Source organism: Oncorhynchus tshawytscha, linkage group LG13 (assembly GCF_018296145.1).
Source record: "Oncorhynchus tshawytscha isolate Ot180627B linkage group LG13, Otsh_v2.0, whole genome shotgun sequence".
In the NCBI taxonomy this organism is placed as follows: Eukaryota; Metazoa; Chordata; class Actinopteri; order Salmoniformes; family Salmonidae; genus Oncorhynchus; species Oncorhynchus tshawytscha.
Genome location: NC_056441.1, coordinates 53,520,837 through 53,548,015, shown reverse-complemented (window position 1 = coordinate 53,548,015; position 27,179 = coordinate 53,520,837). Strand labels below are relative to the sequence as shown.

The 27,179-nt window shown below is 41.9% G+C and overlaps 1 protein-coding gene across 1 annotated transcript in view; it reads left to right on the top strand.

The window, feature by feature from the left end:
• gpr4 (G protein-coupled receptor 4) overlaps positions 1–27,179 on the top strand; it is a 49,142-nt gene that overhangs the window by 18,795 nt on the left and 3,168 nt on the right. The window lies entirely within an intron of this gene.

Genomic DNA, 27,179 nt, shown 5'->3' with positions numbered 1-27,179 from the left:
TGCAGCACTCCAAGACTCTCCTTCTTGGTCAAATAGCCTTTACACAGCCGGTAGGTATGTTTTGGGTCACAGTTGAAAACCAAATGATAGTCCCACGAAGCACAAACCAGATGAGATGGGGTATTGCTGCAGAATTCTGTGGTAGCTATGCTGGTTAAGTGTGACTTGAATTTGAAATAAATCACAGACAGTGTCACCAGCAAAGCACCCCCACACCATCACACCTCCTCCTCCATGCTTCATGGTGGGAACCACACATTCGGAGATCATCCGTTCGCCCACTCTGCATCTCACAAAGACACAGTGGTTAGAACAGAAAATCTCAAATTTGGACTCATCAAAAACACTGATTTCCACCGGTCTAACGTCCATTGCTCGTGTTTCTTTGCCCAAGCAAGTCTCTTCTTATTATTGGTGTCCTTTAGTAGTTATTTATTTAGAAGCAATTCGACCATGAAGATCTGATTCACGCAGTCTCCTCTCAACTGTTGATGTTGAGATGTGTCCGTTACTTGAACTCTGTGAAGAATTTCTTTTGGCTGCAATTTCTGAGGCTTCTAACTCTAATGAACTTATCCTCTGCAGCAGAGGTAACTCTGAGTCTTCCATTCCTGTGGCGGTCCTCATGAGAGCTAGTTTCATCAAAGCGCTTTATGGTTTTCGCGACTGCACTTGAAGAAACTTTCAAAGTTCTTCAAATTTTCCAGATTGACTGACCTTCATGTCTTGAAGTAATGATGGACTTTTGTTTCTCTTAGCTTATTTGAGCTGTTCTTGCCATAATATGGACATGGACTTTTACCAAATAGGGCTATCTTCTGTATACCATGCCTACCTTGTCACAACACAACTGATTGGCTCAAACACATTAAGAATGAAAGAAATTACACAAATGAACTTTTAACAAGGCATACTTGCTAATTGAAATACATGCCAGGTGACTAACTCATGGATCCGGTTGAGAGAATGCCAAGAGTGTGCAAAGCTGTCATCAAGGCAAAGGGTGGCTACTTTGAAGAATCTCAAATATAACATATTTTGATTTGTCTAACACTTTTTTGGTTACTACATGATTCCATGTGATATTTCATAGTTTTGATGTCTTCACTATTATTCTACAATGTAGAAAATAGTACAAATAAAAACAAAATATTTACAGTATATATAAACACCAGGAAACCACATTTTTTGATTGCATGGCCCTTTTAAATGACTTATTTTGAGAATGAAAACATGAAGCATTATTTAATATACTTCCTGTTACCTCACACAGTTCTGAAAAAGGCAAAGTCAAATTTGCCACTACATGAATAGTTTGAATGTGAACATTGTGAGGCTTGTATAGTTGTGCACTGCTCTGATTCCTTGTGAAAAACCAAACTACGTGCTGTGAGCAGTTCTTAATTTGAACAGATGTTGTGTTGACCATTACAAAAAGGAGAACATTAGATCACTTCAAAGCCATCACCAGGCCAGTGAGGCCACACAAAGTGCCTGTGTCTTCACATCTGAGTTTGGCCTCTGGCAAACATATTCCAAACAGTGGTGACAGGGACTCTTGAAAACAGATGCCCTCGACAGTCATCTAGCTCGGTTCAGTTGAGTTCGGTACAGGACATTGTGTGACACCAGAGACTCAGCACAGTGTGGCCTCTCCACCAGCTGGAAGAGCAAGATTCCCCGGAGAGCACAACAACATATGAACTCAAATGTGTTGAACCTAAAGAAGCTTTCAATTCTTATCCACATTCTGTAGATAGCATTGCTGTGTTATGGTACAGTACATTAAGAAAATAACAAATCCAATCAAATGTATTTATATAGCCCTTCGTACATCAGCTGATATCTCAAAGTGCTGTACAGAAACCCAGCCTAAAACCCCAAACAGCAAGCAATGCAGGTGTAGAAGCACGGTGGCTAGGAAAAACTCCCTAGAAAGGCCAAAACCTAGGAAGAAACCTAGAGAGGAACCAGGCTATGAGGGGTGGCCAGTACTCTTCTGGCTGTGCCGGGTGGAGATTATAACAGAACATGGCCAAGATGTTAAAATGTTCATAAATGACCAGCATGGTCAAATAATAATAATCACAGTAGTTGTTGAGGGTGCAGCAAGTCAGCACCTCAGGAGTAAATGTCAGTTGGCTTTTCATAGCCGATCATTAAGAGTATCTCTACCACTCCTGCTGTCTCTAGGGAGTTGAAAACAGCTGGTCTGGGACAGGTAGCACGTCCGGTGAACAGGTCAGGATTCCATAGCCGCAGGCAGAACAGTTGAAACTGGAGCAGCAGCACGGCCAGGTGGACTAGGGACAGCAAGGAGTCATCATGCCAGGTAGTCCTGAGGCATGGTCCTAGGGCTCAGGTCCTCCCGAGAGAGAGAAAGAAAGAGAGAAAGAGAGAATTAGAGAGAGCATACTTAAATTCACACAGGACTCCGGATAAGACAGGAGAAGTACTCCAGATATAACAAACTGACCCTAGCCCCCCGACACATAAACTACTACAGCATAAATACTGGAGGCTGAGACAGGAGGGGTCAGGAGACACTGTGGCCCCATCCGATGATATCCCCGGACACCCACCCACACATTCTTATGGCTCCTATACAATACATGTAATAGATACCAACAGTTTGACAGGCATGCTTCCCTCATCAGGGTTTCATCTTGTACAGTATATGTTGTGATGTCACAAGAACTATTTCCAATGGCAGTTGGACTTGAGATGGCCATGTGTTGCCCTAGTGTACAGCTGCATCCTGTGGGTTTAGAATCAGTGAAGCAAGTAATCCCTCTAAAGACAATTATTGTCTTACGACTTTAATTTCTTTTGTTGAATAATATGTGTGATTCATAGCTAGATGTATGAGTGGCAGCATCTGTATTATGTTGGTTAGATATTATTTTTCCACCCCAACAGTTATTTTGTCAGCAGCCGCTGCTAGCTTGAGATATCTAATGTCATTACCTACCCACCCGGCACACACTGGTTGAATCAACGTCGTTTCAACGTAATTTGTCAATGTCTTGTGACGTGGAATCAATGTGGAAAATACATTGGATTTGAAAAAAGTTATCAACCAGCACTGTTTTCATCTGATTTCAACCTGCGTTGTAAACGTTGAAATTAGGGTAAAACGTCAACTTAAGTATATTGACTTAACCTGACTAACATGTTGTTACATCATTCTAATTTCAACATAATCATCAGAACTATGTATACGTTGAAATTCCATGTAGAAACGTAAAAAATATTGTACATCCTATATTCAATATACACTGAGTATACAAAACATTAAGAACACCCGCTCTTTCCATGACATATACTGACCAGGTGAACCCAGGTGAATGCTATGATCTCCTTATTGATGTCACTTGTTAAATCCACCTCAATCAATGTAGTTAAAGAATGATTTTTAAGTCTTGACACAATTGAGACATGGATCATGTATGTGTGCCATTCAGAGGGTGGATGGGCAAGACAAAATATTTGAACGGGGTATGCTAGTAGGTGCAGGCGCACCGGTTTGTGTCAAGAATTGCAATGCTGCCGTTTTTTCCCCGTGTGTATCAAGAATGGTCCACCATCAAAGGACATCCAGCCAACAACTGTGGGAAGCATTGGAGTCAACATGGGCCAGCCTCCCTGTGGAACGCTTTCGACACTTCGTAGTGTTCATGCCCCGACGAATTGAGGTTGTTCTGAGGACAAAAGGGGGGTGCAGCTCAATATTAGGAAGGTGTTCCTAATGTTTGGTATACTCCGTGTATAATGAGATGGTTGGAAGTATGTAGAATTTCACATTTTATTAGACATATTTTATTTAAGTTAGAGGAGTAACTTTCAACGATTCAATGTTATTTAAGTAGTCTATGCAAATGAGTATGGAAGCTGATCAATTTCTAAATGTGTTGACATGATAGCTCAGCTTAATCAAACACACCTTGTTTCCATAGATAAGCAGGGTACATAGAGGAAGGCATCTGAATGGTGGACTAGTTCCCATTGAACTGCATTGCCAGTAGGAGTCAATGTTCAGGCTGGAATTGTTGACCTGTGTCGTTACATTTTATGTCAATATACAGTACCTTTTTTTTTAGGTTGATGGCATGATGTTAAAACAATGACGTTGATTCAAACATAGCATTTTACTATCAACATCGAAACAAGATCAAATAATGTGTGTCTAATCAAAATAGAAAATGTAACACAATCTCAACCACCCCAATATAGGCTATTTTGAATATACAGTAGGGTGAAAAATATTTATATGGTGAATTTTCATTGGAGTAGAAACGTATACATCGTTCTGATTATTATGCTGAAATCACAACCTGTTAGTCAGGTTAAGTCAATGTATTTAAGTTTTACCCTAATTTCAATGTTTACAATGCTGGTTGAAATGAAAACAGTACTGGCTGATATATATATTTTTTTAATTCAATGTATTTTCCACGTTGACCCCACTTAACAATAGGTTGACAAATGACATTGAAACAACGTTGATTCAACCAGTGTGTGCCCAGTGGTATAGGCGCCTGAGCAATGGAGCAAACGAAGCAGCTGCACCCCCACTTTCAAAATGAACATGATCCAGTGGGTAATTAGTTATTTTCAATGATTAGTAATGTTTTGAGCTAATCTGTTTCACAATAGATATGTCCTTCTTATATATGATATAATAATGAATAGATTGCATTATGCACCCGTCGTCGCCTTAAGATGAATGGTTTTGACCATTCTAAAGTTTTGCTTCGCTCCAGCGCGCCACTGTTTAAGTTCAGTGCAGTTAGAAAGCACTAGTTTCATCACTGATGTTTAAAATGAAAAGGCACCTGCCTACATATATATTTTGTTGTGCTGTTGTATCGTTGTTTAATTTTCCGATGCACTCAGGGTGTTGTTACATGTCATTTTAGTGGCGTGCACCAAAAGCAAATTCATTGTATCGTTTCACTTCACCTGTAAGAACTATGATGAGCCTGGCAGCCTGGCATGTCTGATTAGGCTTCGCTGTATCGCTGCCTCTGACTCTGGGTAGCCTGCCCTTCCATCAGCCTACCAGAAATCTGCATGCTCAGTAGTTGGTGTCTGTATGCGCCTATGCACAAAAGGGAAAATTATAGGATATTTGTATCTCTATAAAACAGCTCTTCTTGGCTTGGTAAGTAATATCGACCAAATTAGCCATTTCTACTCTCGTTGCATGAAATGTGTATGCTGCTGAGACAAGTTCATTTGAAACATTGTCATGGTGACACTGTAATGTGACAGCACTTCAAACAACAGCACAAAAAAACGATGTGGGGGGACTACCCTTTGGTTATTCCTCATACTTTTCATGATTATTCTGTTTCTTCACGATTTGTTGTCAACTATGTAGGCTACTGTGTTGTTTAAAAGGCCTTTATTAAACAGAATTACAATTGAAAAAGAATTGGAGAATAATTTATAGTAGTCTAGTCCTGTAACTGCATGCTACATATTTGTTCAAATATAAAACCCTTTAATTTCCTCATCTTAAAATGGAAATATTTATAAGATAGGCTACAGTAAAAAAAAAAAGGTGTGGTTTTAAGAACCAAAACACAATTACAGTATGCAGTGCTGTTCATTGTTTCTATTCACCAAATCAGGCCCACACAATAACAAAATATGCAGGCTGTATATGAGTAGCATGGTAAAAAATGTTTTGGTATGAGGTTGGTTGGAGACCCCTGCTCTAACCCAAACTGTTAAAAAATGACCCAAATTGCCAGAATTATTATTTCTATTGCAGATTCAGGGCAGCAATTTATTTATATATATAGTTGTTTAAAAAAAATCACATTTTATAATGATAAATTCATAATACGTTAAAAATAATATTACTATGTGACCAAATTTAAATGCAACCCTCTAGTTTGCATTTTCAAGTTGACAGTTCTTGTTCAATGCCCGACCAGATAACACTGTGTCACGTTCACTGTCTTCAAACTCCCTGTCATAGATGAGCCAAGGCGCAGCGTGCATATAATTCCACATCTCTAATAAAGTGAAACCTTTACAACAACAAAAAACCCAGGTAAAAAGAAACCGAACGTGACGCAACCGTGGCGCACACAAACACACAGAAAATAATAATGACCCACAACATTAGGTGGGAAAAAGGCTGCCGAAGTATGATTCCCAATCAGAGACAACCATAGACAGCTGCCTCTGATTGGGAACCACACTCTGCCAAAAACAAAGAAATAGAAAACATAGAATGCCCACCCAAATCACACCCTGACCTAACCAAATAGAGAAATAAAACGTCTCTCTAAGGTCAGGGCGTGACACACTGCCATATTGAGAAAGACACTTTTTGAAAGATACATCAACATTCACATCTCTAATTGTACTACATTATTGTGATTGCATTATTTTGTGACAATAAGACAATGAAAACTTAATGTGCAATTTAACAATGTATTTTCTTAAACTACCAAGTACAGTACATCATTCTAATTCTTATTGTGTAAAACAATGTTATTACTCCCATTTTCAATTTAATTTCCTCATTGTCTTGCGTTATCGTGACACATTTTGGACAGTTTGGACTGTCAATCTATTACTGTGGGTGGGATTGTCAGGGAAGGAGCAGGATATTTGTGAGTCACAGGGTTGGTAGAGTTTCAGACCTGTCAATTAATTATTGAGGGTGGGATTTTCAGGGAAGGATTAGTAATCTAGTGATTAAAACGTTTTTTCAAAATATATTTTTGGTCCCCCAGACCCCCTGCCTAACAAGTGGGTAATCAAGTATATATTTGGGGGATGAAATTACAAATACCAGAATAATGTACATTTCATGTTTTTAAGATTGATATTTTTGGCACTTTGAATGATTATTTGAATGCTCATCATCTCACAATCATAACTATCTGATGAACCCATGTCTTAAACACAACTGTGGAATGAATGCATTCCCATTAGAATACAAAGTCAAAGTTATTCAGAGACCAGAGTCAGGGAGGTGCAGTCAACATGATCCCTTTATCCCGTTGACCTTTCCCTGTGCCTTATGCATTCAGTTGAACACAAATACACCTTAGCTGACCCCTCTGTTTGTTGCCTGTTTAGGAGACCTGCCAAGCCCTCTCATACTGTAGTATCCTCTCACTAATCTGCCCCAATGAATGAATAATCATGCAGCTCAATTTTAGACCCGTCATCCTATTTCGCTCTCGCTCTCTCTCTCGTTAAAGTGAGGGGGAAACAGAAGCGACTCTCTCTCTCCCGGGCATTGCTGGTGGCTGATTAAAAGGATGCCAGGTTCGTGCTCACCACCCCCACTGTGTTTATTGTTATGAAACTGATTCAATAACTCAGGGTCTTTCCCACCAGACCTAAGGGAGTTGACAGAGAAGGGTCCTCGCAGAGGCCATCGGGAAGACTATGTGTTTAGACTCATTATTAAACTGGGACCAACTGGGCCGTCCACTGGGACGCCTGTCCAAAACACAGACTTGCGAATGACGGTGACACTGTCCAACTTGTAATGTCACTTGTCCAACTGGCTGCGTTACAGGAAGGGAACAACCCTCCTTACCATTGCTAATATTAAGTGATGTTGGGTCATTATGGTGACGGTATAGATTGCCTATCGGCACTTATCTGGAGTGAGGTCGATCTACTTTTGAGGTAAGGATTGGACTAGGAGAAATCTGATCATAGAATCATATATTACCTGGTGTGTATTCACCATGTCACTTGTGTCAAAGCAATTATTCTTCAGACAGTACAGAGGTTTATCACAATCTCAAAGTTTCCCTATGAAAACAAGTCATAAGCAAAATAAATTGTTCATTAACTGTCTATTGTGGCGCTAGCTTCTCAATTGTCCGTTCACCATAGGGTTCACCAAAATGGTTACTCTTCTGTCTGTCAGAAAAATAATAGTTTGAGTGGTTGCTGTGCGACTTGGACAGCCATCACCATGGGAGATAGACCTGTCTGAAAGAGGCTCACATCATCGTGTGCTTCCCATCCCAATCCAAGCAACACTGACAATTTCTCCCGGGCTGAAATAGATCAAATGATGATATTATGGTAACTGGTTTTCAGGCTTAACTGTGTTAGGCAGTTTTAAGTATATGTGCCTTTTGAACATTGGCCAGGGGACCCTGCTAATTCAGTTGAACAAATGCACCTACAGTATTCATGTGCAGTAAAATGGGGATTGTTGTTGAATCTAAAGATCGCAAGTCACCATTATGAAACGTTTAAAGGTTGGTCAAATAGATATACAGTAACTGTGAACAATAAATCACAGTTATCTGATATGTTTCAAATAAATAACTCACAGGTGTTTGGAGGTTGCTGTTCTTCCACTGTGTGAACCCTGACTAACCTGAAGCTAATGCTCCACTAACCTAAATTAACCAAGGAAACAAAGAAAGGCCAATGTGTTTAGTGAGTTCAATACTGCGCAATCTCTGTTTTCATTGGCATTAAGGATTAGTTAAACTAAGCTAACCAAATAGATGCTAATCTCAATAGATGTATCCTAGTGTTTTTCCTATGGCTACATATCATTTTTATCTCCTTCAGGATGGCACAGTATTGAGTCTAATGAGTTAAGATTAAGAAGACAATGTCTAGGTCCCTTTGTCCTGGATTTACTTGTGTTGTTGTGTTTATGCATTGAATTATTAGGAGTAGCAGTGGTGATTTTAGCATGTCGGGCTTGGTGGGGCAAACGACCCATTTTTTAAGATGTGTGCCAGCAAAGCCACTGCACAACTCCAAACAATACATGAAATGCATTATAACTGTTACAAACAGCGACCACAAACTTTTAGGGTCTACATCAAGCTGTCCCAAGAGTGGAGCTTATGGCTGACTTGCTTCAATAAATATGGATAAAAGCCGCATTCTCCTTCAATAATAATGAATGTCGATATGAGTTTTGACTTTTGAACCATACTCAAACATTATTACATTCATGTTCACAGTGTTCGTTCTGATATAATTAACACTTATCTCTAAGTATAAGCAAGTGCAAGCAAACGAGCTGCGAAGAGTTAGGCCTATTCGTTCAGCAATTTCGAAATGGACAGCGACAAAAATTCAGATAGATATTGAGGCCTTAACTTTACTCTTCTTTAAGTCACCAGAGAGAGAGAGAGAGAGAGAGAGAGAGAGAGAGAGAGAGAGAGACACCCAGACTCGGCTATTAGCCTACCATTTGAAGTATTTTATTAGTCCTATGTGGTCTAAAGGAAGGACAATACAATCACAAGGATCCACTTTTGTAGACAACATATAGACGCACTGACAGCGTATTGTGCAAACAAAACAGCCCTCGCAATATGAACTGGAATGACATGGGTCTATTACTATTACTTTTTGCTGAACAAAAGTATTTGAATGGGAAGAGACTGTCACTGGCAACTATGGTTACAGGGAGGGGATACTGTAATATAATGCTGTTGGGTCTATAACTTACCACCCTCCTCGCGGAGAAAAGCACCAGAGCTAACTATAACACACAAAGTAAGAAAAACAATGAAATGCATCATTCTAACATTGCCTACAATTATTAATAAGATAGTAATGAGATAGACCTATATAAGCAATTTAACAATGCCGATGTACAAACTATGACGATAAGTGATTAAGAGGCAAGCCGTAATTTCGATTAAGACGTGCGCAAGCTGAGACGGATGTAGCCTGTATGCCACCTATTTGTTCAGCACTTTTGAAATGGACAGCGATATAATTCTGAATATGGGCTGTTCTTAGAGTATTCTGAATGTACACCAAGTCCGAACCGTAGGATAAATAACGGGGGCACATAGGGCAGACAATGAAAGCTATTACAATGGGGGGCAGGTAAGCAGGCAATGAAATCTGTTGCAATATTCAATGATGACATTTCTCTAAAACTGGCTATAGGCTAGATGTGCACCACCAAGTCAGAACAGTAGGCTAAGTTCGAAGGAGGGAAGGGACCAAATTCTTAGGGTGAGACACATAGGCTATTAACTACGTACTACACAACATACTTAGTATTACTTTCTTAGCCTCAGTATACATATCTCCCTGGCATATTACATCACTTATGTAGCAGCATACTAGACATATTTATGGACTCATCATTGTTGTGCTGTGCTGTCTTGAACAGGGAGTTGGCAAGGCGGTCCTTCTCGTGGGCAAACTTCTCAATGACTTAGTCATCAAAGTCTGGTATTCTCTGGATGAGATCATGCTGGTTTGACAGCATGGCCCAATGCATTTAACCTTTTCTGGCCCATGGAGTTGCGAGTTGTTTTGATCTTTTTAAGGGGGGAAAAGTTTCTCTCTGACTCGGCGGTTGTCATCGGAGTGGTGATGATGATTTTGAGAAGAGAGACCCGTCTCAGACAAGGCCTCCTGCAGGTTGTTCTCGTTGAGTGATTTCAGTAAAGAAAGTGCTGTCTTTCCAGTGTGCAGCTCAGGATGCCGGTAGAGAGTGGACAGCTCCGTTTTCAACTTCTCCTGGTTGCCCAAAGGCCATAGTTTGGTAGCACACTGGAGTTCTGCCGTCAGAAAGCAATAAACATACTGGGAGAAAAATGAGCTGTCCACCAACTTTGCTGCAATTAAGTAGTTATTTTCAGAAAACCTTTCTTACACGAGCAGTGGTTGTGTCGCATGCCTCCTTCATCACGGGTGCAGGGTTAAGTTTGCTCCGCCTCCTTCATCACGGGTGCAGGGTTAAGTTTGCTCCGCCTTGGCTCAGTGGCATCAACATGTCCTTTGACCAGTGCATTAGTTTGCTCGCAAATATTTTGAATGTTCACCTTGAAGTTGTTGATTGCTCTGGCGATTCCTTCTGCATCAATGGTTCGTTTCTGCATTATGTTGTACAAAACATCCATCTCTAGCATGACCAAGGAAAAGTACTCGAGCAGTTGCAGAAATGTGGGATTCTTGAGTTTCATGGGCAGGCCATAAGCCTCGCTGATGATGATCTCATCCCATCCAGGCTGCGTGTGGATGTCCTCCATGCACTGGGCCAGTGCCCCACGGTCCTCCCACACAGCGTTGACGGTTCTGCTTTTGAAGTTCCATCGTGTACCCAGTGGCCTGGTGACCTGTTCGTTGATTCAGCGAGAGCAGAGAGTCTTTTGGGTGGAAAAGGAGGATTGGTCTGCCAAAAACACTAAGCACACTCACTCTCCCTGCACAAAGTTGCTGAAGTGTTAGATTCAGTTGGTGTGCCTAAACAGTGCACAAATTACGTGTTTGGATAAGTCTCCTTCAGTAGCATTTGGACACCACGTACATTTGTGAAACCAGCTTCTCCTTGACATTCAGTGGTGCTAGGACTTGTTTGATAGTGTTGGAGGAGCCAACACCAGTTTTGTCCTTCACCTCTACAAACTCCAAAAACCTCTCCACACACTGTGGTCTGGTAACATGTAGTGCAGCACTATTACCATCTATGATTTACAGGAGACATCAGTGGTCTTGACTGCCTGTACAGACGCAAAATGAGTCTCAGACACCTCCTTAGCTATAGCTTCTCTGTACACTTCATACATACAATCCAAAAGTGTGTTTTGGATCGTGCTTGATGTAACCTTAGAAATTGGTTGGTCGTCATAATGCCTTTGTAGCCTGTAATCTCCTTCACGCATGGTCTCAAAAATACACCTGAAAACGCCTGGGCTCATGGCACCGTAATTGCCACACAATTTAATGCATGCTAGAATTCTGTCAAGCACCTATTCTCCTCCGTTTGTTGGTTGTGAAGGTTGATGGCTCGTTTATATGCAGTGTCTAGCTGAGCCACAACGTTTGATTTCCCTAGTAATCCGAGTTTAACAGCGTTGTTTATATGTGATGCACAATTCTCATGTTTTGAAACCCTTTCAGACAGACCTTTTTAAATCCTTAAACTCAGACATGAACCAAACACCCTCTCCACTGAATAGCAGGCAGGGGAAGCAATGATTACTTTAAGATGCTTGCAGTTAGCCACTGCTTCCTTCCAAACCACTCATTCTTGAATTTGCGATTTCTGACTAGTTGTGTAATGTTTATGTACAATGGCCGATGAGCACCGAGACATTTTATATCTAATTTCTCTTCATATGACAAGGATTGAAAAGGATTTGCCAGTAGATTGTCGACTTGATTCTTGATGATGACAGCTAGCTTGCTAGCTAAGATTGATATATTGTAGATATAATTCTTGGATGGGCACAACTAATGCCTTCTTGGATGGGCACAACTAATGTAACTCTCTGGCAGCACCCAAAGGGCTTGAATTTTTGAGCTCTCCCCGCAGATTTTGCGGTGACGTAGTGTCCCCATGAGTGACAGAACACTGAGCCAATCACGGCGCATCTAGAACATTACCAAACCTACGCTCTGTATTTCCGCTGGCTGCCCCACCACCACAGAAAGCATTTAGCTTGTAACGGTATTCGTCGTCTGAAGAAGAGGAAGAGGACTCATCAGACCAAAACGCAGCGTGGTAAGTGTTCATGCATTTTATTGGAACTGAACACTATAACAAAAATAACAAAGAGAATAACCGAAGCCGTCCTGTAAGCTACAAAACACTAAACAGAAATTAACTACCCACAAAAACCATGTGGGAAAATGCTACCTAAGTATGGTTCCCAATCAGAGACAATGATAGACAGCTGCCCCTGATTGAGAACCATACCCGGCCAAAACAAAGAAATACAAAAACATAGAAAAAAGAACATAGAATGCCCGCCCAAATCACACCCTGACCAAACCAAAATAGAGACATAAAAAGCTCTAAGGTCAGGGCGTGACAGTATATCAAATCAAATCAAATCAAATCAAATCAAATTTTATTTGTCACATACACATGGTTAGCAGATGTTAATGCGAGTGTAGCAAAATGCTTGTGCTTCTAGTTCCGACAATGCAGTAATAACGAACAAGTAATCTAACTAACAATTCCAAAAAAAAAAAACTACTGTCTTATACACAGTGTAAGGGGATAAAGAATATGTACATAAGGATATATGAATGAGTGATGGTACAGAGCAGCATAGGCAAGATACGGTAGATGATATCGAGTACAGTATATACATATGAGATGAGTGTGTAAACCAAGTGGCATAGTTAAAGTGGCTAGTGATACATGTATTACATAAGGATGCAGTCGATGATATAGAGTACAGTATCTACGTATGCATATGAGATGAATAATGTAGGGTAAGTAACATTATATAAGGTAGCATTGTTTAAAGTGGCTAGTGATATATTTACATCATTTCCCATCAATTCCCATTATTAAAGTGGCTGGAGTAGAGTCAGTGTCATTGACAGTGTGTTGGCAGTAGCCACTCAATGTTAGTGGTGGCTGTTTAACAGTCTGATGGCCTTGAGATAGAAGCTGTTTTTCAGTCTCTCGGTCCCAGCTTTGATGCACCTGTACTGACCTCGCCTTCTGGATGACAGTACCCCCCCCCCAAAAGGTGCGGACTCCGGCCGCAAAACCTGAACCTATAGGGGAGGGTCTGGGTTGGCATTTCTCCGCGGTGGCCAGGGCGTGACAGAGCTAGGCTGAAACACCTGCATTTTAGAGTTGCCTTACTCAAGATAGCAAAAAAGAGACCATGTTTGTATGCAGCTTTATTAACTAAAATACATTGTTTGCAAACTTACATGTGACACGTATTATTACCAAAAGAACATGCAAAACATAAAATGACACTTCGCCACTGAGGAATAGTACTTTTACTCCAGTGTTTCACTGTCATCATGAGTGTTTGGCTAACCGCCACCTAGTTTCTGATGCTCCAGAACACATTTTAATCTTGTGTCTGAGTTAGAGCTTTCTCCCTATGTTAGGTCCATCAGCTTTTGTTTTCATGGTTAAACCACTCTACATCCAGAAATGCTCACTGGGAAGTTCCTGTAACGTTTGAACTCTTTGTTAGAGCACTCTTTGTTAGAGCACTCTTTGTTAGAGTACTTAATCACAGTGTGAGACATGTGGTTCTATGGAAAAGTCTGGACTGTTATTCATTCATTATACAGGGTGACCTTCATGTGTCCCAATTACCAGTGTACAATGGCACAGACCAACAGCACTCTGTGTGAGTTAGGACATCATGATAACTTCTACACAAAGGTGACACCAAGATCGTGGTGGGGCTCACAATGACATTGTGAAATTAGACTGAGTTAAGTTGGGATCCATCGTTCATCAAGGATCCACATGAATGTTTTCAATTAGTTTCAGTTACACACTGTATTATGGTGTGAGAACACACTCTCACACAAACTATAGCTGAATATACACAGGGAAAGACATCCTACATATACCCCCTTGACAATGGACACCTGTGACACAAAAGTAAACAAACGAGCTACAGACTAAAATCAGTTGAACGGAAATTACATTTGTAAGAGTGAGCAAAAAGTGTGAGCTAAGCACATTTATGGGAGCGGAGGGCAAATGCGTTGTGCGGGGCTGCTGGATGCGACAGCCAATGTGGCGGGCTTCGTGTGGCGGGGCTTCGATAATCAAACGCCACGCTTTTGTGCACGATGTGTTCAAGGTTAGCACAGGCTCCCCTAGTTCTCCCTGCTGCTCTCACTGGAATCTAAAGGCTGCATGGCCAACAATGTCCAGTCCTCACAAACGACTGGCTAGCGTAACGTCCAATATAGCACAGGTTTATCCAGAGCACAATTCCATGTGTCATCCAGCCAATCAGGTCTCTGGGCTTGACTGACCAGGTATGAGGACACAGGACAAAACACCCTTCTGATGAGTTACGTCATACAGGCTGAGGCTCATAAGCCAAAAGCGAGCTGTTGGCAGATGTTGAACCTGATGAATGTCATCAGTACGCCTGCAACCTTCAAAAGACTATCGCAGGTGTGCTGATAACATCAGTGTGGTCACTGAGCCATGAAGGAAGAGTTGTCAACACAGTCTAAGTAATATAATAATAACACAGTCTAAAATACAATAATAATCACCAGGGTGTGTAACCTACTGGCTTCATTAAAGAACATTAATAGAATAACCTGTGCATGATTAACTTCAAAGTCAACCAAACACTAAGCATGTTAAGTCCAGTTTGTCCCAGGGTCAGGTAGAGGTCACAACTACATTATATTGTAGTTGACATTGCAGTGTTACGATTCCTCCCTCGCATGCAAAAACTGAGATAAGCATTTGAAATTGACTTTAGGCACAAACCACATTCTTTAGTGTCAGTGTTCATATTTGTTTCCTAGAAAGAAACCAGATCAACGTAAGCTTTAAATCTGTGAAAAATGTGAAACAAGACCTAAAATAACCCTAAAATAATGAATCGAACCTGTAAGGCCAACGAAACTCGCATGTTGACTAGCGTAAACATTCTAGGACACTGATTTCCCATGGAATAATCAAGCTGTATTTTAATTGGATGAACAGACAGACAGTGTACACAATGACTTCCCAAAAACCGCACATACAGCAACTAATTTGCATAACATCCAGGGATGCAAACTAGTCACCTTTCGGCGAAATTCGCCGTTTTGATTCCAAAATAGATGACCCACGTGATTCGTGTAGATCCGATGAGAAAAGTTTGGGTGAGTTGGGGATTTGGATCACTACTGGCTGTAAACGAGCGAGTGATGCATGTTTGGAGCAATGCTGGCTTAACGTAAAAACAGAATGCAGCACACGGCTGCAGAAAGAAGAGACAACCAATTTATTAGTTACAGCATCAGCGCGCGCTCTGGAAATGAAGCTTGCCAGTTACAGCAGCCTGTTCCCTGAACGATAACGAAGGTGTAACATTAACTGAGAAGCCTGACCAGGGGGTGAGAATGTGATTAAGCGTACTTCATGAGCTGTAAATGAAAAACTACTGGTATTTTGAAAGTTTGAGGTGAGGGAGAAAGTGTGGTGGAACAAGTATTAACATTGTTAAGTATCTTGTTAGCTGGATCAAATTCTTTGTTAGCTAGCCAGAGAAATGTTAAGCAACATTAGCCAACCTATATGATCAAATAATTGAGTTCATGATGTAAAAATTAGCTTGCTAATAAAGTCAGACAGCTAGCTAACGTTACAACATCAGATGAACTAACATTGGTAACATAACCAATTCACTATAGTGTTAACTATAACTAGCGTTACGTTAGTTGCTTACTGGATCCTGGCAATCTGTGTGAAATGTTAACTAGCAAACCAACTAACCTGTTAACTAATGTTTTCCCTCTACAGTGTGGGGTTAATTTTCAGAATGAGAGAATTAGGTGTAAATGAGGCGTTGCTTGTTAAACAAGTGTAGCTGGAGCTGGGCCTGGCTTCAGATGGATGTCACTATAGAGGTGAAAGGAACACCACACACTATCCCTCTTTCTCACTTTTGCTGGCACATTGTAGAACAGATGTCCACAGGCAGAAAGTGTACAATGTAATAATGTGCAGTGTAGCCCAAATATATTGTTTTTGTTGTATTGAACTTGACAGTAACACGTGTGTGTGTGTGTGTGTGTGTGTGTGTGTGTGTGTGTGTGTGTGTGTGTGTGTGTGTGTGTGTGTGTGTGTGTGTGTGTGTGTGTGTGTGTGTGTGTGGTGAGTGGGGGGTTATATATATTTTTAACTCGGTGAGCATTATTTTTGCACACATGTAGCCTTGTGCACTTGATCGATGTCTATAGTGGCCAGTATAATAGAGCAAAAATAGAATGCCTGTTTGTTTCATTCTATTTCTACTTTAAGATGTTTTTTCCCCCAAGTGCAATAGTCACGTGTGTGGTCACTAGTCATGGCTAACTGCAATATTAGTGTATTGTTTTTTTTCTCAAGACTTGAGTGTCAGTTGCAGTAAAGTCTAGGCAACAAATACATTGTGTGATAGGCTGAGAGACTTTCAATTATGTAAAACATTACATTACCCCCTTCTTAAACTGAACACACCCTGTTTAATAACCTGGACAAACACACAGAAAATACCCTCTGAGAAGTATCCAGTAACCAAACACATTCAGAATGCTTTGACCGTGTGACATCTCAAAACAGGCCTCCTAATAGTTATTTTGGGTCTAACCACCATGACCCATGTGATCTTCTCAAAGGCGACACTTTCTCTTGCAGGTGCACAGGGCAACTCGGTGTTCACGTCCGTTTGTGGGGTATGAGTCTCTCTGTCGTTGACTGAGCTTTCAGTCCTGACAGTGTCCCGTTCCACTGAGGTATTAATATCCCTTGGAGCCCACACTCTCACAATGTCCACCATCCTTCTCCTGAAGGGTAACCTAGGCAACATTGGTTGCTTTTTCCTCAGAGCATCTGGTTTCCTTGAGAGCTAGTATGACTGATTAGGCACAAATGAGTCAATGCTCAACTCAGTATCTTGTCCCGTGCCAGGGACCTAATGCTCTGAAACAACCCCAAAGAAAGGTTTGAGCCTGTTGTACTGTACCACGGCATGATAAGGTCCATTTAAGGTCCATTACACTGTACTACTTCATACAGCACATCTGACAGTTTTTTTTGCGAATTTGAAAGGATCTTTGAGTTTCTTTATCAGTTTGGGTGACAACCCCTTTTTCCTCTGGTAGTCTCTAAGTCAAACATATTCATTTTCCTCGTACCTCTGGGGTGTCACATTCAGATCAAAGTATTGCTTTTGTTTACCTGTGGCTTTTAGGTGATTTCTCTTTACAGCTTCCCTTACAGTGCTAAAATACCCTTGCTCCTTTTGCACATACTGAAAAACATACTGTGTCCCTTCGTTTTGTTGTGTTCCCATAACACATCAACCGGTAAAGATATTTCAGTACCAAACAGCATCCTGTATGGTGTGAACCCCGTGGAAGATTGAACACTACTCCTGTATTCCATCATCACATATGAGAGTATCTCATCCCAATTTCTTTGATTGTCATCAACAAAAAGTGACAGGATATTGAGCTCTGTTCATTCTTTCCACCAAACCATCTGATTGTGGGTTATACGGAGTGGTTCGTGTTTTGTTCATTTGTAAAAGATTGCACATCTCTCGAAAAAGAGTAGATTCAAAAGTTCTCCCCTTGTCTCTATGGATAGAGAGACGAACGCCTAGCTTCAACACAAATTCCTCCACCAGTTTCTTGGCCGCTGTTATACTGCTTCCGGATTGGGTATGATTGGCCTCTGACCACCGGGTAAAGTAATCTGACACAACCATAATGTGTTTGTTACCTCGTTCCGTCTCTGTAAACGGACCCATTAAGTCTACAGCTATCCTCTCAAAAGGCCGGCCTGTGACAGATCTCGTCATGGATGCTCTGGGGACTGGACCCTGTAACTTGCATGCAGCGCACGCCACGTAGCCCTTAACACCCCTGCTTTATGGCTCTCTACCATCCTGGCCAATAAAATCTTGCTCTAATTTTACTGGTGAGTTTGTCAACTCCTAAATGGCCTCCTGTTCTATCATTGTGGATATAGCTACAGTTGAAATCGGAAGTTTACATACACCTTTGCCAAATACATTTAAAATGAGTTTTTCACAATGCCCGACATTTGATCCAAATAACAAATCCCTGTTTTAGGTCAGTTAGGCTCACCATTTTATTTTAAGAATGTGAAATGTCAGAATAATAGTAGAGTGAATGATTTATTTCAGCTCTTATTTATTTCATCACATTCCCAGTGGGTCAGAAGTTTACATACACTCAATTAGTATTTGGTAACATTGCCTTTGAATTGTTGGATCAAACATTTTGGGTAGCCTTCCATAAGTTTCCCACAATAAGTTGGGTGAATTTTGGCCCATTCCTCCTGAGAAAGCTGGTGTAGGCCTCCTTGCTCGCACACGCTTTTTCAATTCTGCCCACAAATGTTCTATGGCATTGAGGTCAGGGCTTTGTGATGGCCACTCCAATACCTTGACTTTGTTGTCCTTAAGCCATTTTGCCACAACTTTGGAAGTATGCTTGGGGTCATTGTCCATTTAGAAGACCCATTTGCGACCAAGCTTTAACTTCCTGACTGATGTCTTGAGATGTTGCTTCAATATATCCACCTAATGTTCCTCCTTCATGATGCCATCTATTTTGTGAAGTGCACCTGTCCCTCCTGCAGCAAAGCACACCCACAACATGATGCTGCCACCCTCGTGCTTCACAGTTGGGATGTTCTTCGGCTTGCAAGCCTCCCCCTTTTTCCTCCAAACATTACGATGGTCATTATAGCCAAACCGTTCTATTTTTGTTTCATCAGACCAGAGGACATTTCTCCAAAAAGTATGGTCTTTGTCCCCATGTGCAGTTGCAAACCGTAGTCTGGCTTTTTTATGGCGGTTTTGGAGCAGAGGCTTCGTCCTTGCTGAGCGTCCTTTCAGGTTATGTCGATATAGGACTCGTTTTACTGTGGATATAGATACTTTATGTACCGGTTTCATCCAGAATTTTCACAAGATTATCCAAGATGGCGTAGCAAGTGCAGACGTGGTTTGTCGTCCTCTCGTTTACTTTTTGTATTTTTCATCTTTTTTGTATATATTTCAATGTATTTTTCAATCTCTTTTCCATTTTTAAATTAAATATACCTTCCGGTAACCCGCCTCACTCAATGTGACACGGATCCCCTATTTTTTTTAGACCTTATAGCGAAAATGTTCATCAGAAGCTAGCCATCAGACATTAACCAGCTAATTTGCTACTAGCTATTTAGTCATTGTTAGCCACTGCTAACGGCGTTTACCCTCTACACAGGCACCAGGCGTTTTTTAGCCTGTATAATACCTGCCAGCCTCAGACTGTTTTACTCCACTACAACGCCGGCTTCCTGCCGTAAACCCTGGACTATTACTCCTGATCATTACAGCTAGCTAGCTGCCACCAAGTGACCCAGCCCCGATGCTAGCCCTGAGCCAGGCGCATCTCCCGGCTAGCAAATTAAATTACTACAACTACAATACCTCTTTCGCCATCTGGTCCGGTCCCTTCGTCAACACGGCGCCCCGCCGTACCACCCAGACTGTTCCACAGACGTAATTCCATTCACTGTGCCCTCAACCGGTCTTTGCACGACGTCGGAGTAGACGCTTCTACCCACCCCGGCCTGCTAACTCTAAATGCTGTGTCTCCCATGTGCTAGCGTAGCAACGACTACCCCGCGGCTTCCCTGATCCATCTATTGCTGTTCACTGGACCCTATGATCACTTGGCCACATAGCTGATGCCTGCTGGACTGTTCATTTATCACAGTACTCCACTTTGTTTACTTTTGTTTATCTGTCGGCCCTAGCCCTGAACTCAGGCCCTGTGTGTTATTAACCGACCCTCTCTGCCCAGTCATCGCCATTTTACCTGTTGTTGTTGTCTTAGCTTATTAGTTGTTGTTGTCTTACCCATTGTTGTCTTAGCTAGCTCTCCCAATCAACACCTGTGATTGCTTTATGCCTCGCTTTTTGTCTCTCTCAAATGTCAATATGCCTTGTATACTGTTGTTTAGGATAGTTACCATTGTTTTAGTTTACAGTGGAGCCCCTAGTTCCACTGTACATGCCTCATATACCTCCTTTGTCCCACCTCCCACACATGCGGTGACCTCACCCAGTATAACCAGTGTGTCCAGAGATGCAACCTCTCTTATCATCACTCGGTGCCTGGGCTTACCTCCACTGTACCCGCACCCCACCATACCCCTGTCTGCACATTATGCCCTGAATCTATTCCCCCACGCCCAGAAAACTGCTTCTTTTGTTTTCTGTCCCAACTCACTAAACGACCAGTTTTGCTAGCCTTTAGCCGTACCCTCATCCAACTCCTCCACTGTTCCTCGGGTGATGTGGAGGTTAACCCAGGCCCTGCTTGTCCCCAGGCACTCTCATTTGTTGACTTCTGTAATCGAAAAAACCTTTGTTTCATGCATGTTAACATCAGATGCCTCCTCCCTAAGTTTGTTTTACTCACTGCTTTAGCACACTCTGCCAACCCTGATGTCCTTGCCGTGTCTGAATCCCGGCTTAGGAAGGCCACCAAAAATTCTGAGATTTCCATACCCAACTACAACATTTTCTGTCAAGACAGAACTGCCAAAGGGGGAGGAGTTGCAATCTACTGCAGAGATAGCTTGCAAAGTTCTGTCATACTTTCCAGGTCTATGCCCAAACAGTTCGAGTTTCTAATTTTAAAAATGAATCTCTCAGGAAATAAGTCTCTCACTGTTGCCTGTTATAGACCCCCCTCAGCTCCCAGCTGTGCCCTGGACACCATATGTGAATTGATTGCCCCCATCTTTCTCCAGAGTTTGTTCTGTTAGGTGACCTAAACTGGGATAGGCTTAACACCCCAGCAGTCCTACAATCTAAGCTAGATGCCCTCAATCTCACACAAATGATCAAGGAAACCACCAGGTACAACCCTAAATCCGTAAACATGGGCACCCTCATATATATATATATATATTATGAGGTGTTCTGAAAGAGCTGCAAAACCTGGATCCGTACAAATCAGCTGGGCTGGACAATCTGGACCCTCTCTTTCTAAAATTATCCGCCGCCATTGTTGCAACCCCTATTATCAATCTGTTCAATATCTCTTTCGTATCGTCCGGGATCCCTAAATATAGGACAGCTGCCGCAGTCATCCCCCTCTTCAAAGGGGGTGACACTCAAGACCCAAATTGTTATAGACCTATATCCATCCTGCCCTGCCTTTCTAAAGTCTTCGAATGCCAAGTTAATAAACAGATCACTGACCATTTCGAATCCCACCGTAACTTCTCTGCTGTGCAATCCGGTTTCTGAGCTGGTCATGGGTGCACCTCAGCCACGCTCAAGGTACTAAATTATATCATAACCGCCATCGATAAAAGACAGTACTGTGCAGCCGTCTTCATCGACCTGGCCAATGCTTTCGACTCTGTCAATCACTGTATTCTTATCGGCAGACTCAATAGCCTTGGTTTCTCAAATGACTGCCTTGCCTGGTTCACCAACTACTTTGCAGACAGAGTTCAGTGTGTCAAATTGGAGGGCCTGTTGTCCGGACCTCTGGCAGTCTCTATGGGGGTACCACAGGGTTCAATTCTCGGGCCGACTCTTCTCTGTATTTATCAACGATGTCGCTCTTGCTGTGGGTGATTCCCTGATCCACCTCTACGCAGACGACACCATTCTGTATACATCTGGCCCTTCTTTGTACACTGTGTTAATCTCTCTAGGGTATACCTGGCCAACATCCAGTGAGATTGCAGAGCGCCAAATTCAAATACAGAAATACTCTTTATACAATTTCAGAAAAGATACAACTATTTTACATAGGTTTAAAGAATAACTTCTTGTGAATCCAACCACGGTGTCAGATTTTAAAAATGCTTTACGGCAAAAGCATACCTTACAATTATTTGAGAACATAGCCCAGCAGACAAATCATTACAAACAGTAACCAGCCAAGTAGAAGAGTTACACAAGTCAGAAATAGAGATAAAATTAATCACTTACCTTTGATGATCTTCATATGGTTGCACTCAGAAGACATTAATTTATTCAATAAGTGTTCCTTTTGTTCGATAAAGTGTCTTTATATCCGAAAACCTCAGTTTTGTTCGCGCGTTTACTTCAGTAATCCACAGGCTCAAACGCAGTCACAACAGGCAGACAAAAAAATCCAAATTGTATCCATAAAGTTCATAGAAACATGTCAAACGATGTTTATATTCAATCTTCAGGTTGTTTTTAGCCTAAATAATCGATAATATTTAAACCGGACAATAACGTCGTCAATATAAAAGGTAAACAAGAAAGGCACTTTCTCGGTCGCAAGCATGAAAAAGCTCTGACACGGCAGGGTCCACTCATTCAGACTGCTCTTACTCCCTCATTTTTCAGAATATAAGCCTGAAACAATTTCAAAAGACTGTTGACATCTAGTGGAAGGTATAGGAACTGCAATTTGTCAATAGATACTGTAATGGCATTGAATAGAAAACTACAACAGATAAACAAATCCTAATTCCTGAATGGATTTTTCTCAGGTTTTCGCCTGCCATATCAGTTCTGTTATACTCACAGACACTATTTTAACAGTTTTGGAAACTTTAGAGTGTTTTCTATCCAAATCTACCAATTATATGCATATCCTATCTTCTGGGCCTGAGTAGAAGGCAGTTTAATTTGGGCACGCTTTTCATTCAAAATTCCAAATGCTGCCCCCTACCCTAGAGAAGTTAACTAACCTCCAAACGTGCTTCAATGCCATACAACACTCATTCCGTGGCCTCCAACTGCTCTTAAACGTTAGTAAAACCAAATTCATGCTTTTCAACCGTTCGCTACCCGCGCCCGTCCGACTAGCATCGCTACTCTGGACGGTTATGACCTAGAATACGCGGACAACTCCAAATACCTAGGTGTCTAGCTAGACTGTAAACTCTCCTTCCAGACTCATATCAAACATCTCCAATCCAAAATAAAATCTAGAATCGGCTTTCTATTTTGCAACAAAGCCTCCTTCACTCACGCCGCCAAACTTACCCTAGTAAAACTGACTATCCTACCGATCCTCGACTTCGGCATCTACAAAATAGCTTCCAATACTCTACTCAGCAAACTGGATGCAGTCTATCATAGTGCCATCTGTTTTGTTACCAAAGCCCCTTATACCACCCACCACTGCGACCCGTATGCTCTAGTCGGCTGGCCCTCGCTACATATTCGTCGCCAGACCCACTGGCTCCAGGTCATCTAAAAGTCTATGCGAGGTAAAGCTCCGCCTTATCTCAGCTCACTGGTCACGATAACAACACCCACGTGTTGCACGCGCTCCAGCAGGAATATCTCACTGGTCATCCCCAAAACCAACACCTCGTTTGGCCGCCTTTCCTTCCAGTTCTCTGCTGCCGGTGACTGAAATGAATTGCAAAAATCGCTGAAGCTGGAGACTTACATTTCCCTCACTAACTTTAAACATCAGCTATCTGAGCAGCTAACCGATCATTGCAGCTGTACATAGTCCATCTCTAAATAGCCCACCCAATCTACCTACCTCATCCCCATATTGTTTTTATGAACTTTTCTGCTCTTTTGCACACCAGTTTCACTAATTGCACATCATCATCTGCTCATCATCATCTGCTCATCTATCACTCCCGTGTTAATCTGCTAAATTTGAATTACTTTGCTCCTATGGCCTATTTATTGCCTTACCACCTCACTCTTTTTTATTATTATTTGCACACACTGTATATAGACTTTCTTTTTTTCTATTGTGTTATTGACTGTACGCTTGTTTATTCCATGTGTAACTCTGTGCTGTTGTTTGTGTCGCACTGCTTTGCTTTATCTTGGCCAGGTTGCAGTTGTAAATGAGAACTTGTTCTCAACTAGCTTACCTGGTTAAATAAAGGTGAAATAAATAAAAAATGTCCTTTGCTGTTGTTCTGGGATTGATTTGCACTTTTCGCACCAAAGTACGTTCATCTCTAAGAGACAGAACGCTCCTCCTTCCTGAGCGGTATGACGGCTGCGTGGATGAACCAGACTTGTCAAAAGAAATCAGCCAAGACCTCAGAAACCAAATTGTAGACCTACACTTTTGTTTCTGAGGTCTTGGCTGATTTCTTTTGATTTTCGCATTATGTTAAGCAAAGAGGCACTGCGTTTGAAGGTAGGCCTTGAAATACATCCACAGGTACACCTCCAATTGACTCAAATTATGTCAATTAGCCTATCAGAATCTTCTAAAGCCATGACATAATTTTCTGGAATTTTCCAAGCTATTTAAAGGCACAGTCAACTTAGTGTTTGTAAACTTCTGACCCACTGGAATTGTGATACAGTGATTTATAAGTGAAATATTCTGTAAACAATTGTTTGAAAAATTACTTGTGTCATGCACAAAGTAGATGTCCTAACCGACTTGCCAAAACTATAGTTTGTTAACAAGATATTTGTGGAGTTGTTGAAAAACAAGTTTTTAATGACTCCAACATAAGTGTATGTAAACTTCCGACTTCAACTGTAAGTATCTCATATACGAGCTCATCTGGTACAACCCCTCTCCAGATTTTTTTTTATTTTAATTTTATTTCACCTTTATTTAACCAGGTAGGCAAGTTGAGAACATGTTCTCATTTACAATTGCGACCTGGCCAAGATAAAGCAAAGCAGTTCGACACAAACAACAACACAGAGTTACACATGGAGTAAAACAAACATACAGTCAATAATACAGTAGAAAAATAAGTCTATATACAATGTGAGCAAATGAGGTGAGATAAGGGAGGTAAAGGCAAAAAAAGGCCATGGGGTCGAAGTAAATACAATATAGCATGTAAAACACTGGAATGGTAGATTTGCAGTGGAAGAATGTGCAAAGTAGAGATAGAAATAATGGGGTGCAAAGAAGCAAAATAAATAAATAAATACAGTAGGGGGAGAGGTAGTGGTTTGGGCTAAATTACAGATGGGCTATGTACAGGTGCAGTAATCTGTGAGCTGCTCTGACAGCTGGTGCTTAAAGCTAGTGAGGGAGATAAGTGTTTCCAGTTTCAGAGATTTTTGTAGTTCGTTCCAGCCATTGGCAGCAGAGAACTGGAAGGAGAGGCATCCAAACGAAGAATTGGTTTTGGGGGTGACCATAGAGATATACCTGCTGGAGCGCGTGCTACAGGTGGGTGCTGCTATGACCAGCGAGCTGAGATAAGGGGGGACTTTACCTAGCAGGATCTTGTAGATGACCTGGAGCCAGTGGGTTTGGCGACGAGTATGAAGCGAGGACCAGCCAACGAAAGCGTACAGGTCGCAGTGGTGGGTAGTATATGGGGCTTTGGTGACAAAACGGATGGCACTGTGATAGACTCCATCCAATTTATTGAGTAGGGTATTGGAGGCTATTTTGTAATGACATCGCCGAAGTCGAGGATCGGTAGGATGGTCAGTTTTACAAGGGTATGTTTGGCAGCATGAGTGAAGAATGCTTTGTTGCGAAATAGGAAGCCAATTCTAGATTTAACTTTGGATTGGAGATGTTTGATGTGAGTCTGGAAGGAGAGTTTACAGTCTAACCAGAGACCTAGGTATTTGTAGTTGTCCACATATTCTAAGTCAGAACCGTCCAGAGTAGTGATGTTGGACGGGCGGGCAGGTGTCGTCTGTCTCATAGTTTTGACTCTTAAGGCATAACACCTTATTATTCACATGTAATGCCCCCCCACACTTGTTTGAAAGGCCTAAACTTTGGCTCCGATTGCAACTCCACAGGGAGCTCTGCTCTACCCTCTTTTTTTCCATGTCTTTAACTGGGAGACCACTGGGTCTCTATCCTGTGCTTCCAAAAGGAAAGCTGCATTTCTGGATCCTGCCTGGCTTTTTTGAGCTCCAGCTACAGGCTCAATGGTGACATCCTGAGGCTTGTTTACGATGGCTCTCAGATTGACACTGGCCTCCTGTGAGACAGCTGTGTCCACACTCTGTCTGTGTGTGTCGGTGTGACACACCATCAGCATTACTGTGCAGTCTCCCTGGCCTGTGGACAATATCATAGTCAAACTGACCCAGTTTATCCAACCATCTCGCCAACTGTCCCTAGCCAACCTCAGTGAGCTGTGATCAGTTTTCAGTAGAAATTTCCTCTCCAGCAAAAAGTGTTGGAAACACTGCCACAGCAAGAAGCTCCTTCTTCGTATTTGAATACTTCATCTCCTGTTTTGACAGTGCCCGACTGGCATATGCTACTACTCTCTCTCTCTCTCTACCCTTGTATTTCTGGGAGAGGACTGCCCCCTATGCCTGTGTCACGTGTTGGTATCCATGATGAAATCTACATTTGGGTCCCGGGAAAGCCAGTATGGGGGATGTGGTAAGCTTGGACTTTTCCCCTTATCTGTTAACCTGTACAAAGGCTCCACCATAGCTGTAAAATCTGTTATGAACCTCTTGTAGTATGACGCCAGGCCTAGAAAGCTTCTTGCCTCTGTCAGCGACTTGAGGCTAGGCCATGACCTGACTGTTTCTGTTTTCATGGGGTCAGTGGACACTCCCTCAGCCCGAGATGATGTGTCCCAGGTAGCTCACCTGCGACCTGAACATGTGGCACTTAGATGGCTTCACCTTAAGTCCTGCCTGCTCCGATCTGCTGAAAACCTTGTCTCAACGCTTCACATGCTCTTGGAATGTACGACCAAACACTATGAAGTCATCTAAGTACACCAAACATGTTGTCCACCCTAAATC